Genomic DNA, 12678 nt, shown 5'->3' with positions numbered 1-12678 from the left:
TCTGTTCTTGCCACATCCATTGAAAGTGTTGGAACTAGCTCTCCATAACTTGTTGTGCAAACTTATATACCCGGGCCCCCTAAATCCCTGATGGTAGAACTTATCAACCGAGCTTACCAGTCGAGTACAGTAGTATCGCAAGATTCTTGTTGCTCTTAATTGGCTAGTACAGTACTTGTAAGCTTGCCTTTACTTCTTGTTCATCTTTCTACTGATTCATGTACAGGACTAGTTATCATATTGGTTTGTAAATTAAATAAATTTTTAGCATTTACTATACATGTATAGTTGGGTAGTTTATTCCACTTATCCATCTGTGTGAGGCTTAGTGCATGTCAAATTTAAAATGGGTCATATACAAAATGCATGCAGGTGGATATGCCTTTAAGATAGGCAGATTAGTGTTTGAAATTATGTGTATTTCACTTATGCAGTAGAGTATTGGCAGATTTACATTGTACAGGTACTGTAGTACAGTAATATTATCAAGTGATGGGAAATAAACATATGAAATCATTGAGTAGGTTAGCCTAGATGGAGGGGGGGGTATTATTTTGGCTGGTGGATCACATCACTGTCTAAGATTCACTGGCCACATGGTTTTTCAGCTTAAAATTGTAAATGCTTACTTTGTAGTTCAAATTCCTGTTTTCCAAGTGTACATCGAGGGAATAAAGGATACAAACGATTTCAATAAAAATAAATCGGTGCATTTATTTTTTCAGTAGAGTACTGTAAAGTACAGTCTGTATATTTACATATTGTATTAAAAGATAATGTGCAATTGTCGCATGAAATAAGTAGGCCAATTGGAAATTAATTTTGGCTAAATGAAGAAAAGAACACTTAGAAAGAATTTGAAATGAAGATGTCAAAGGCTTATTCAGTGCGGAGAATGACAGTGCTAATGTGTTAAAAAAAAATTTTAAGCCTGGTGTTTCTGCAGATGTTACAATGCTGAGTACTGTTCCAAGGTAGTCTTATGTGTGTGGATCTCAGCAACACACATCCTTTTAGCATGGGCCTTTATTTTTGAAATTACACAATTATTAAGGGAAGCATAAAAAAGAGTGTCACTAAATTAATAGCTACAGTACAGGTCTCTTAAGTTAAAGCTGAGGCACAACTGCAGTTCTATAAACATCATGGCTATGGGAGAAAAGAGGTGATTACAGTAATTGGCAAATAAATTTTGATAATATATAACTCGAGTAGTAACAAAGATTTTAAGGTTTTCATTGCAAACAGTAATCTGCTTCAAAGTGGTCAAACTGCTTGTTTCCTGCCTCATGAAATAAAAGTACAGTAGTAGTTTTGTCTTAATTGCCCTGATATTGTAATATAACATGTGCAAAGGAAATCTTTCTTTGTTATTTTTAATTAATTTTGTTAATGTGGCCCGTGATATCAGCAACGAATGCAAAATCAGGGAGTCAATTCACGTTGTACAGCAGTGGCAAATCCCAGTTTTTGCTTCATGTCCAAAGGTAAACCAATCTCTTTGGTTCCCACACTCTTTTCAGGGTCATTCCCAAACCTTGTTGGGATTCAGATTTCTCAAGTTGGGTTATAAGTTGCTCGATTGTAGTTGGAATACTTTTGCAAGTGTGTTCACAGCACTGCTTAGATTTAGAAATTGGTCTATAATACTTTAGCAACCAAATATTTATGCAGTATCCGTAAGATTTGGATTCCTTCTGTGGCCATACACATCAGTACTTTCTACTCCACTCTTAATAGTATAACACTTATTTACTGCCTCAATAAATATTATCCATTTATCATATCTTTCATTAATTATCAACTTGGCTGTATCTTTGGCAACACAAATCCTGAATGCCAGTGAAATATATTGAAAATTACATACCATTAATGTACTGTACTTTATTTCTTAACTGCAGAAGTAGGCTCGCTGTGATATTCTCAACACATCCCCCCAAAAAAAATTTCTTGTCAGGACATAGAATAGAGGCAGAGTCAACCATACATAAATCATAACTCTGTAGAAGGTAAAACACAGAAAAAGAGAGCACAATATTTTGACTATAGCCTACAGTCTTTGTACTGCTGAAAAGGACTGTAGGTTATAGTAAAAATATACACTGCTCTTTTTTTTTTTATCCTACAATGGGATTTCAGTGATATCCAAGTATGTTTACTATACACACAAAATGGCAATGCCAGCCATTTTTGAGCAGAGCTATCAGTACACTTTTTCTGCGTATTAAACATTCGGCCTTATCATACACCCGAGTAAAATAAATATTTCAGAAGTCCATTCTTGTTGAATACTCGGGATTCATTTTCAACTTTTAATCTTCTTTAATGCGTATACTTATTGGTGATTTAAGTTATAGATGTGAGTGATATAAATACAGAATTAGCAGATTGTCATACAAAAAATAAATGAGTGGAAAATGGATAAATTGAAGTAACACCAAGTTCAATGAAAGGCGCAGAGAAGAATAATGTTTGTCTAATTAAGATCACTATAAGGTGGATAAAAACAAGTCATCTTAGGTAAAGGATCAACTGCCCATGACCTATTACTGTACGTACCAACTGATTATCGCTCACTACTCTAAACTATGGCAATCATAATTTCTATATGTGTTGAGCTGGAACCAGTTCTTGCTGCCATTACAGTACTACCCAACTCCATGTTTGTTAGGACATAAAGTTAATTTTTTGTAAGATTGGGAAACTAAACTAAATCACAAAAAATGCCAGACAGTAACGGTATTATGTTTACCCCAGGTGTAGATTAACCCGTTCAATGGTATCAGCAATTCTGGGAATTTATAATTGCACTAATTCACTTGTTTTATTTGGTATTTGTGATTATACATACTGTATAGTACACTTATTTCATTCTTGAGTTATCTGGGAACCAGTCTGTCAATGGGGGAGTCTGGTAAAAGATAGAGATGTGTGTTGGAAAGAGAGAGAGTGAGCTAGAGTAGGATACTACTTTTTCTCACTTGAACACAAATATCACTATTTCAAAACACCTTTTGCTAAATTATAACACCTTGAGTGTGACCAACTTCTCCCTGGACTGCAGTTTGGACTCTGGTGACTCATGAGGCCATGAACCACATGTGGTACTCTGTAGATGTTGTTGGCTAATCAAGGCTGCCATTAGCAGATGGATTTTTTCATATGGTTTAGACTCCTCTACTTAAAAACATTGACAATATTTGATGCTTCTCTCGGAAATAAAGCATAAAAGACGAAAAGGATATGGTACGGTAGAGAACTGACCAGTGACGAAGAGGATTAAGTAAACTTCTTAAGATGCCACCTTTTCCTCACGTCTGCACTAATTCCATCATTTCAAAACACATTTTAACAAAATATAACAACTTGTGTCTGAACAAATGCTTCCTGGACTGCACTTGTTCAGGCTGAAAATGACTGATGCAGCAAAAGAATTAAAGGGATTTTGTTTTCTTTACTGTATTTGGGATGTCTGGAGAGGATAGCATAGTGGTGGGCTGTGCTAGTAGAAACTATGTTTTCATCTGCTGATCGTCTTACTTGATTTTATATTTATTTATTAAACCTTTAGAAACTTAATGGAACATACAGTATTGAAATTACTTAAAGAAACCAGAAATTTTTTTGTTGTGAACTGTTGTACAGTAATAACCTACGAGAATATTGATACAGTAAGAATATGAACCTTTGTGCAGAATTAACTTGCTGGAAATGTTGTGACGGTAAGAGTTGTGAACAGTTATATAGTAATAGTCTGCCAGAGAATGTTGTGATAGTAAGAACTAGGAATTGTGAACGTACATTACCACATTTTTATGTATGGTTGTCTTATGAAGGCTAATTGCACCTATGTCAGCAGGGTGCTCTCTCTTTTCAAAACTTTCAATTGCATTCTTTTTTATCTTTAACAAAACATATTTTCTTGGTCTATTGCTATCAACATCACTCTTGTTACTTTTTTGTCACTTTGCATTCATGTCGGTGAAGGTTAATAATAAGGACATAAGAAACACTTGAGAATAGTCACTGCAATATGCATCTGATCCAGGGGCAGACTGATGCAGCAAACCATCAGAGATGGGCAGGCATGATGATGCTATTATGTTTTCGTGCTAAGTAAACAACTTCCCGAATTGGTTCCTCATGTTAATGTGAATATCGTGTTTGTGAACTCATGGTAAGTGGTGACTACCTGTACACTTATCAAGGTACTGTACTGTACATGCAAAAGTAAGGGAAATGAAACACACATACATTTGTGTAGACCTGATTTCAGTATGGAAGTTTAAGGCTTAGTGGTCAGATTGGGTGGGCAACCATAGTGGCAAGATCACGTGGAGAGGATTAGGAGTACGTACCTGTTTATTTATTCCTAAAATGTTCATCGCATGTGTTAAGTACAAGTCACACTCTCCAGTTGCAGTAATTGATTCCAGGCAAGACCGTGATTTGGGTCCCAGTTTTAGCATGATCCAAACACTATCCCAGAAGACTACAATTGAAGCACTGTACAGTACTGCACAAAATCATAACATTGGATATGGTAATGTTCTATAAAAAAAATAACCAGAAACTGAAGCATAGAGATGTAATATTGGAAGAATAACCTAAATAAATGCATTATAAGTGCCTTACTGTCAATCTAAATCTATAGTATATGACAAAATGAACTCTTGATAAATCAACTTATCTTACTATGAGACAGGATAGTCTGAGTGCCATTGAGAGCAAGTGCAGGGGTGGTGGTACAGTGGTAATGTGTATCTCTTGCTGTTGTGTCGTGGGTTCAATCCCTGTCCAAGACGGATGTGAGAAGGGTGTTATCTGTTGTGGCCTCCACACATCACAGACCACCCACTCAAATGGCTAGTAAGCGGATATGTGGTGAAATGATAAATACGTATTAAACAGCCAGTATGGATTACGGTATCCTTTCAGCAAGTACTTTCATAGGTGCTGCTACATATTATAATTATAATAATGTATTAGCGTGAGCTTTTATCAATAAGTGATATCTCCGTTAGTCGAAACAATTGGTGCAGAGCACTTCTGGGAATGAGAGATTTCCGGGTAACGAGACTGCTCTCTTGAGGCCGGAAGAAAATCCCTCATCCCTGGATTTTCTTGGTAACGGAAAAGTGTTCTTGGAAGTTCCAGAAATTGCCCATTACATCATCTCTTAAACTCAGAAAAATATCCCCCATCCCCGGAATTTTCCGGGTACTGTATTGGAAAAATTTTCTCTGAATGTCTGGAAATGGCGCCTGATTTTCATTTCTCAAACCCGGAAAAAACTCCCCATTCCCCAGAATTTTCCAGGTATCAGGAAAATTCTCTGAATTTTCTGGAAATTTCAATTCCAGTTATCGGGGAGTTCTGGGTTTGAGGGATTCCGGCAAATGGAGATATTGTATTGCTATTATTATTTTCATTTATTAAATATGAATAGATTTATGGAAAATAATGTCCTGGTCTTGTGTGCCACACATTCACAAGTCCTTGTCCTTGTTATCATAACACTATTCACTGTCTAATCTCTGAAAACATTTTGTCAATGCTTATCTCTTGTGTTTTACTTTTGTGTACTGGTATTACAGATAGATTAATATTTTGGAATAAAAATGTACTTATCCCACATATATACATACAGGAGGTCCCCGACTTACGAACGCCCGCCAATATGAATGGGGTTAAAGTTTGAATGTAAAGTATTTTATATACCTGGTGACTTATTTACTGTATTTTGTCATTCTGTTTTGTCCTTTGTCTAAAATCACTTGATTTTAGATATACAGTATATAAGGACTTTGGCAATGATTTAGTGGGATTTTAAATATTGTTCTGTAAGTACGGCATGCACATAACATATGTTCCGACTTACGTACAAATCCAATTTAAGAACGTCCTCAGGGATGGAACCTGTTCGTAACCTAGGGACCCCCAGTATTGGACTCACAATTAGAGACATATTGATGCTATCTATTGCCAGAGCTTGCCACCACCACCCCGAAGCTGTGAGAACTGGAACTGTTAAAGAGGAAGTTGGTACAGTTTACGATAGTACAGTGAGAGTTGGCTTTGGTGTGCCCCAGTATGGAACCAATGATCAGTATGATGAGAGGCATGTGCTGTATCCACTGGTGTAGTTTAGGTTTTAATCAGTGATGGGAGAAATCAGTGTCTCAACATTGGACTGCTGTACGAGTTTTTGGCTCAGACCGTGTTGATATGGAGACTGCATAAAAAAAACTACAGTAGTGTATTTACAGTACTGTACAGGGTATTTGATGCATTGATGCAAATCGCTTAATGATGATTGTTAACCGAATCAGATTAGTTGCTGTATATAAGGAATTTTAATGTACTGTACACTAAGTACTGTATTGTACTGGACGATGTTCAGTACAGTATTGTACTTTATACTTACACTACATGTACGATACTGTGTCTCCAGGGAGCAACAATGTGAGTGAATTAGCTGAGGATATATTGATTGATTTGGGGAAAAGATGTTTCTTTACATTTTCAAAGGAAAAGGATAATCCTTATTTTGTGTGTAAAGTGATGGACTGCCAGTTTCCCTGCATTTTATTGCCAAGCCTCTGCCTTAAGTTCTAAATTATTATTTGCTTTGTCAGAACCATTCAAACCTCAGCATCCAAATAATTAAAGAATCATTGGATTGCTTGGCTGAGACTGGTGATAGAAGTCTGGTTTCATAAGAAGTTACTGTAATGTAAATCATAGGTTTACACATCTCATGTACAGTCAACCCTCACTTTACGCGGTCCCACATTCCGCGTTTCCACGTTTACGCGGTGCCCTGCCAGAACCCAGGATGCTCACATTCCGCGGTGGGTGTACCCCTTTACACGGGTGAAGTATAATTTTTTTAATTTAGCTCATAAAATTCATACAAATTATCCGGCCAGAATATAATTTACATTGCTGGAATTCTTACAATTTGATGATCATTTTGAATATAAACATCATAGATTTTGCATTAGACATACAAATTTTAGATATAATGTTTACTCTTGAGTAAATATGTTATCTTTTGTGCAAAATATATGATATTTATATTCAAAATATTCCTGGTCTTACAAGGAATCCAGCAATGTCAATTATATTATCCTAACTTTAGTTTGAGGTATTATTTATTACTATACCTGGTTTTCCCCCAAAATTTCTCAGAGGGAAGAGCCAGCAGTGTAGTGTGAGAAGAGGGGGAGGGAGTCGTGTCCATTATTTGAATGGACATTAACTTGGCGACTGTATTTCTCTATTTCTCTTAAGTATTAATTGTGTGCATGTACCATCATAAAATTAAGATGTTATTTTTACTACAACAAAGTTATGTGTCGTCAAAAAGTGGAGTTTGGGGATCGGCCTGGACTCCATTTCAATTAATCCCATATGTTATGTTATTCACTTTACGCGTTTCTCGCTTTCCGCGGTACCCTCCGGGTTACATTAACCGCGTAAAGTGAGGGTTAACTGTATTGATTTTTGTTACATTATATGTAAGACCTACAACTGTTTATCACGAGTTCACTTCTCTCATACCTTATTTCTCAAAAGAAGTCAACATCCATCCATTTCATATTGGACTGTACACCCCCATTATGTACCCAACCTCAGATCAATCAACAACCACCAAACACAAACCTACAATGGTTAATGTAATGTTTAAGGTTCACCATAGAAATATCTCCAACTCGTTAATTTTAATTTTACTGAAGTGAACTAGCCTTTGGAAAAAAGTAGGTTAGGTTCCTGTAAGATTGAAAATGGGTACCAATCCACAAAAATGTGACTGAAAAAAAAGATGATGATTAGGGAGGTTAGCCTGCATTTGTGTGTGTCGTGTTGGATGTGTATGAGAAGCAGTGCAGTTTTTCTTTTTAACTTTGTTCTTTTATCATGGATAAAATTTAACAATGACCATTTCTTTGAGCTTGTAATTTAATTCTAGTTTCAGCTCTTTATATTTGATAGCAAATATCATAGCTGGACGATGAAGGATGTGGAGGTTGGCACACTTTTTCTAGTAATTATATACTGTATGTTCAGGACTGTACTTGATCTTTTTAGCACTTACAGTACTACTCAGTTCTGCAGTGAACAACAGCTTAAGCCAATTTTCTTTTGTCTTGCTTTTGAAATCTGATTACAGACAATTAACATGATTGGTCTATGGAGGATAGTGGGGGGTTGGGACTGTTGTATGTTGTAACTATATTACCAGTACTGTGTAAAACTTACTTTTTAACTAAGGTTGTTAAACATAATTCTTGTTAATTAAGCTAACGGGTCAAAACAGACACCGTCTGGTGGTTGGCTCATGTACTTCTATATTCAGAATGTAGGTTTAGTATTTAAAACAAGACTTGGTGAATAAGGCAGACAACTGGAATTTCTTTGTAAAAGGTGTCCAATTACCATGTTACTAACTATACTGCAATGACACAGTTATCAGAAGAAGGGGAGCACTATTTGTTTTGACTGAAGCCTCAGGTACTAAATGCAATTATGAAAGGCATTTCTAATTGCAGTATAGAATAGAATGAAAGGGATTGAAAGTAGGTTAGTAGAGGAAGGAGAGAAATTTAGAAGTTTAAAAATATGAAGGGGTGACAGTAGTTGGCAGACATACCGGTACAGTTTTGCAAGTTAAGGTTTTTAAGTTAGAATTGCACTGTGCTGTATTATAATGGTTGCCCCTCGTGTAACGAAGATGGCGGACCCAAGGGCCACCTAGGCGTGAATTTATTATGGTGTAGAAGCTGTCGCCAACACCACAACCACACCCTGAGTTAATGAGTTGTGTGACCCAGTGTCAAGGAATGGTCCGAGAAGACCGGACAACTCACCAACTGGACTGGCTGACCATTACCCCAGAACATGATCCACAAATTTATTAACATCCAGCTTCCCAATTACTGCTGGGTAGACAGAGGCAAATGACGTAAAGAAACTTACCCATAGTTTCACCCTGCCCGTGGATTGAACCTGGGTCCGCTCGCTTGTGAGACGAGCATGCTGACATGTTAAAAGGGTATTGGGAATGTTGTACTGTATTTGTTTTGTTACCACTGGTAAAAGTAATTTGGAGGTTGTTTAGATTGTTGTACCATATGCAGTCTTAAACTGTGATAGTGTATGGTATTCAGTGTACTACTTTCCTTATCTTATGGTATGTAGTACTGAGGCCTTATACTGTACTGTATTATATTCCACTGGCAGTTTATGGGATGCTCCAGGGAGAAACTTGCCTAGCTTTAAAGTTAGGCTTTGTGGGCATCATCTGTGGTTACTGTCATTACAGTACTGTACATAGTGGTAGCCACTGATGAAGTTCTTGATCAGATTTCATAATTTTGTTACTGTACAGTCTCTTTGCTAGGTTGTGTAAATGCTGGTTGATTGTCTCTACCGCTGAGTATTGGCGTAGTTTAGCTGTGGTGGGGAGTATCTTGCTATGAATTTTAGTGCTTAGAGTGTGGGGAGATTTTGATGGGTAGATTGGGATTGGCTGGATGAATTTTTAAACAGATGCTAAAGCTAGTTTAACCCCATGTGTGCAGTATTGCTTCTGAGCTGAATAAAATCGTCTGGCATCGGCCAACAGTACTAAAAGTGGCTCTCCATGTGAAGGGGTTAATTTAATGTGGTAGGGCTTTAAGAGATAGGGTATACCTTTTCAGCCTTCTCTACATTACAGGCTGTACATACATTTCCTTTATGGTGTGGGTGTAGCCTATTATGGTTATATTTAATCTCTGTAAGGTGCTGTTATGCTTGTAATGTTATTGATTTGCAGCTGTTTTGTCGTTTTTCTACTTTGGGGATCTACTTGAATTTAAGGTATGGGTGGAAGGGTCTCCACACAAAACCTCACATACGGTAGCTTGTTTTTCATGTGCATTTTCCGTATTAATTTTGTATACTCATTTGGGGATTTAATACGCCTTTTGCGTTGAAGTACTGTACAGAGTGCTTCGAATTATGTAAGGGGTATTCCTGAAAAACATTCCGTAAATCAAAGCCATTTTTTCCTTTGAGTACTATTATATTAAAGGAGATATGAACTGTATTTACCCTCACCCCCTCCAAACATAAAAAATACATGTATACAGTATTTTTATTAATCAAAATACTGGTATCGTACACTGGACCCCTGTGTTATGGAATGTAAATTCACCATTAAGGAATTTTATTATAACTACAGTATGGAAAAATTTTAATCACTGAATGTGAAAAACAAAATTTTTCTAAGAAATTATAATTGCATTTGTGCGTGTCGGCGTTGGTAGTGGGCTTTGTTTTCAATCTGCCTCCGCGTCTATGTGTTGTTTCAAGATTTATCCACAATGAAGTGTAATTCTCCTCAAGATGTTTGCATAAAGGTCAGCAAGTTCAAATGCAAGTATGTAATACAACTAAACAAGCACATAAATAAATTGTACTGGATGTAAAACTCTTTGTTTTATGGAGGTTTAATCCTGGAGAAAAACTTCATGCCATTCCTAAAATTTATGTACGGTATTTACTAATATTTGTGGTAAGTAAAGCTATGAAGTGTCTAAAGTATAATCAGTTTGTTAAGAATTGTATACAGTAATATCTCCGCTTGCCGGAATCCCTCAAACCCAGAACTCTCCGATAGCCAGAATTAAAATTTTCTGGAAAATTCCGTAAAAAAATTCCTGGTACCCATAAAATTCCGTTGCTGGGGGATTTTTGTCCGGGTTTGAGAGAGGAAAATCAGGCATATTTTCTGGATACAGGTATTCCGGGGAAAAAATTTTCGTTGCCCGGAAATTTCCAGGGATGAGGGATTTATTTATTTTTTTCCAGGTTCGAGAGATGATGTAAGGGGCAATATCTGGAACTTTTGAGAAAATTATTCCATTACCCGGGAAATTCTGGGGATGGGGGATTTTTTTCCGGCTTTGAGAGAGTTGTCTCGTTACCTGGAAATTCCTCATTTCCGGAAGTGCTCTTGACCAATTGTTACGGCTAATGGAGATATCACTGTATTTCCATTTAGAATATAGCTTTTTGCAACTTTAGTTAACCCCAAAAATTCCCGTGTACACATCTTCACTTTTAACATGAGAGTATTGTATAGGAGAAAAGTGGTCAAAGTAATGGAAATTTGTGATACAGCCACTTTTTCAAGAATACATCCATTCCATAATATGGTGGTCCAATGTATCATTAATAAAGCTGTATAGTACAGTATCAAGTTTATTTAATCTATATTAGAATATACCTGTATAGTCATATCTTTGTTAGCCGGAATCCCTGAAACCTGGAACTCTTCGATGGCTGGAATTGAAACTTTCCGAGAGGCACGTTTTCCGGAAAATTCTGATAAAATTTTCTTAGTACCCGGGAAATTCCAGAGATGAGGGCATTTTTTTCTGGGTTTGAGAGATGAAAATCAGGTGCATGTTCCAGGCATAGGGGATATTTTTCTGGGTTCGACAGATGGTGTAATGGGCAATTTCTGGAACTCCCGAGAAAATTTTTCTGCTACCCAGAAAATTCCGGGGATGAGCGATTTTTTCAGGCTTTGAGAGTCGTCTCGTTACCCGGAAATCTCTCATTCCCAGAAGTGCTCTGCGCCAATTGTTTTGTCTAACGGAGATATCACTATATGGTATTCTGCTTATGGGAAACTGTAGGTGGGTGGTGCTTAGGGTGATATGGTGGTAGAAGGGGTTACTGGGAGGTTGGCAAATCTTTATACTGTATGTCTATACAGTATACAGTGATATTCCCCTTAGCTGTAATAATTGGCGCTGAGCTCTTTCAGGATGAGAAATTTCAAGGTAACGAGATGACTCAAACTTGTAAAAGCCTCACATTCCTGGAAATTTTCCGGGGACTGGGAAAAGTTCTTGCAATATTTTGGAAATTGTGCATTCCAGTTAAGCCTTGTTATTTGCGGGGGTTGGGTTCTAAGTAATGGCGTGAATAAGCAAAGTCGTGAATAGCAACTTATCCCCCCCCCCTGTACTATCTTAGTGCACTACTGTATACAGTATGTATACCAAACAACTGACCAGCTGTGGCAGCACTCATCCCCTCCTTTAATTTTTCTAGTAATTCATCTTTCTTTGTCAGGGTCATCACTGATTTCTGCATTTTAAGTTTCATTTCACTAGAGCTGGCACTAGGCAGTCTTTTAGGGGTCATTTTCACACAAACACTCAAATTTGGAAAGTACAACATGATTTACTGTGGGAAAAGGCTTGCAAGCTAGCCACCATCTGCTTACTCAGAAAAAATTGGAGTGTGTTTCTGGAATTTTCCAGAATTATGTATGGTCGTCCTTGGAATTTGCTCCCAGACTGGGAACAAAGTACAGTAGTTTCTGGAATTTTCTAAGAATTTTTATGAATTACGCATTGGTTCATTCTCAGAATTGACTCCTAGACCAGGGATAAATTCTGAATTTCCATAAGTTTTCTCTGAATATTCTAGAAAATCCATCTGATTTTCAACCTTGGAATTTGCTCCTAGAACCGGAAAAAAATTGGAGGGGATTTTTTTTCCGGATTGAACCCCCTCCCCCTCCCTCCCCTCCTACTCGAGAAAAGACACCTGATTTTCAACCCCAGGAACTTGTTCACGGACCCGGAATTGAAATTTTTTCCAGAAAAATCC

The 12678-nt window shown here is 37.1% G+C and overlaps 1 protein-coding gene across 2 annotated transcripts in view; it reads left to right on the top strand.

The window, feature by feature from the left end:
* Positions 1–12678, top strand: part of LOC121863231 (bromodomain-containing protein 3-like) — a 244323-nt gene that overhangs the window by 8950 nt on the left and 222695 nt on the right. The window lies entirely within an intron of this gene.

The sequence above is a fragment of the Homarus americanus genome, unplaced genomic scaffold (assembly GCF_018991925.1).
Source record: "Homarus americanus isolate GMGI-L3 unplaced genomic scaffold, GMGI_Hamer_2.0 scaffold46197, whole genome shotgun sequence".
Taxonomy (NCBI): domain Eukaryota; kingdom Metazoa; phylum Arthropoda; class Malacostraca; order Decapoda; family Nephropidae; genus Homarus; species Homarus americanus.
Note: the sequence above shows the minus strand (reverse complement) of the source record. Positions and strands in the feature narration are given on the sequence as shown.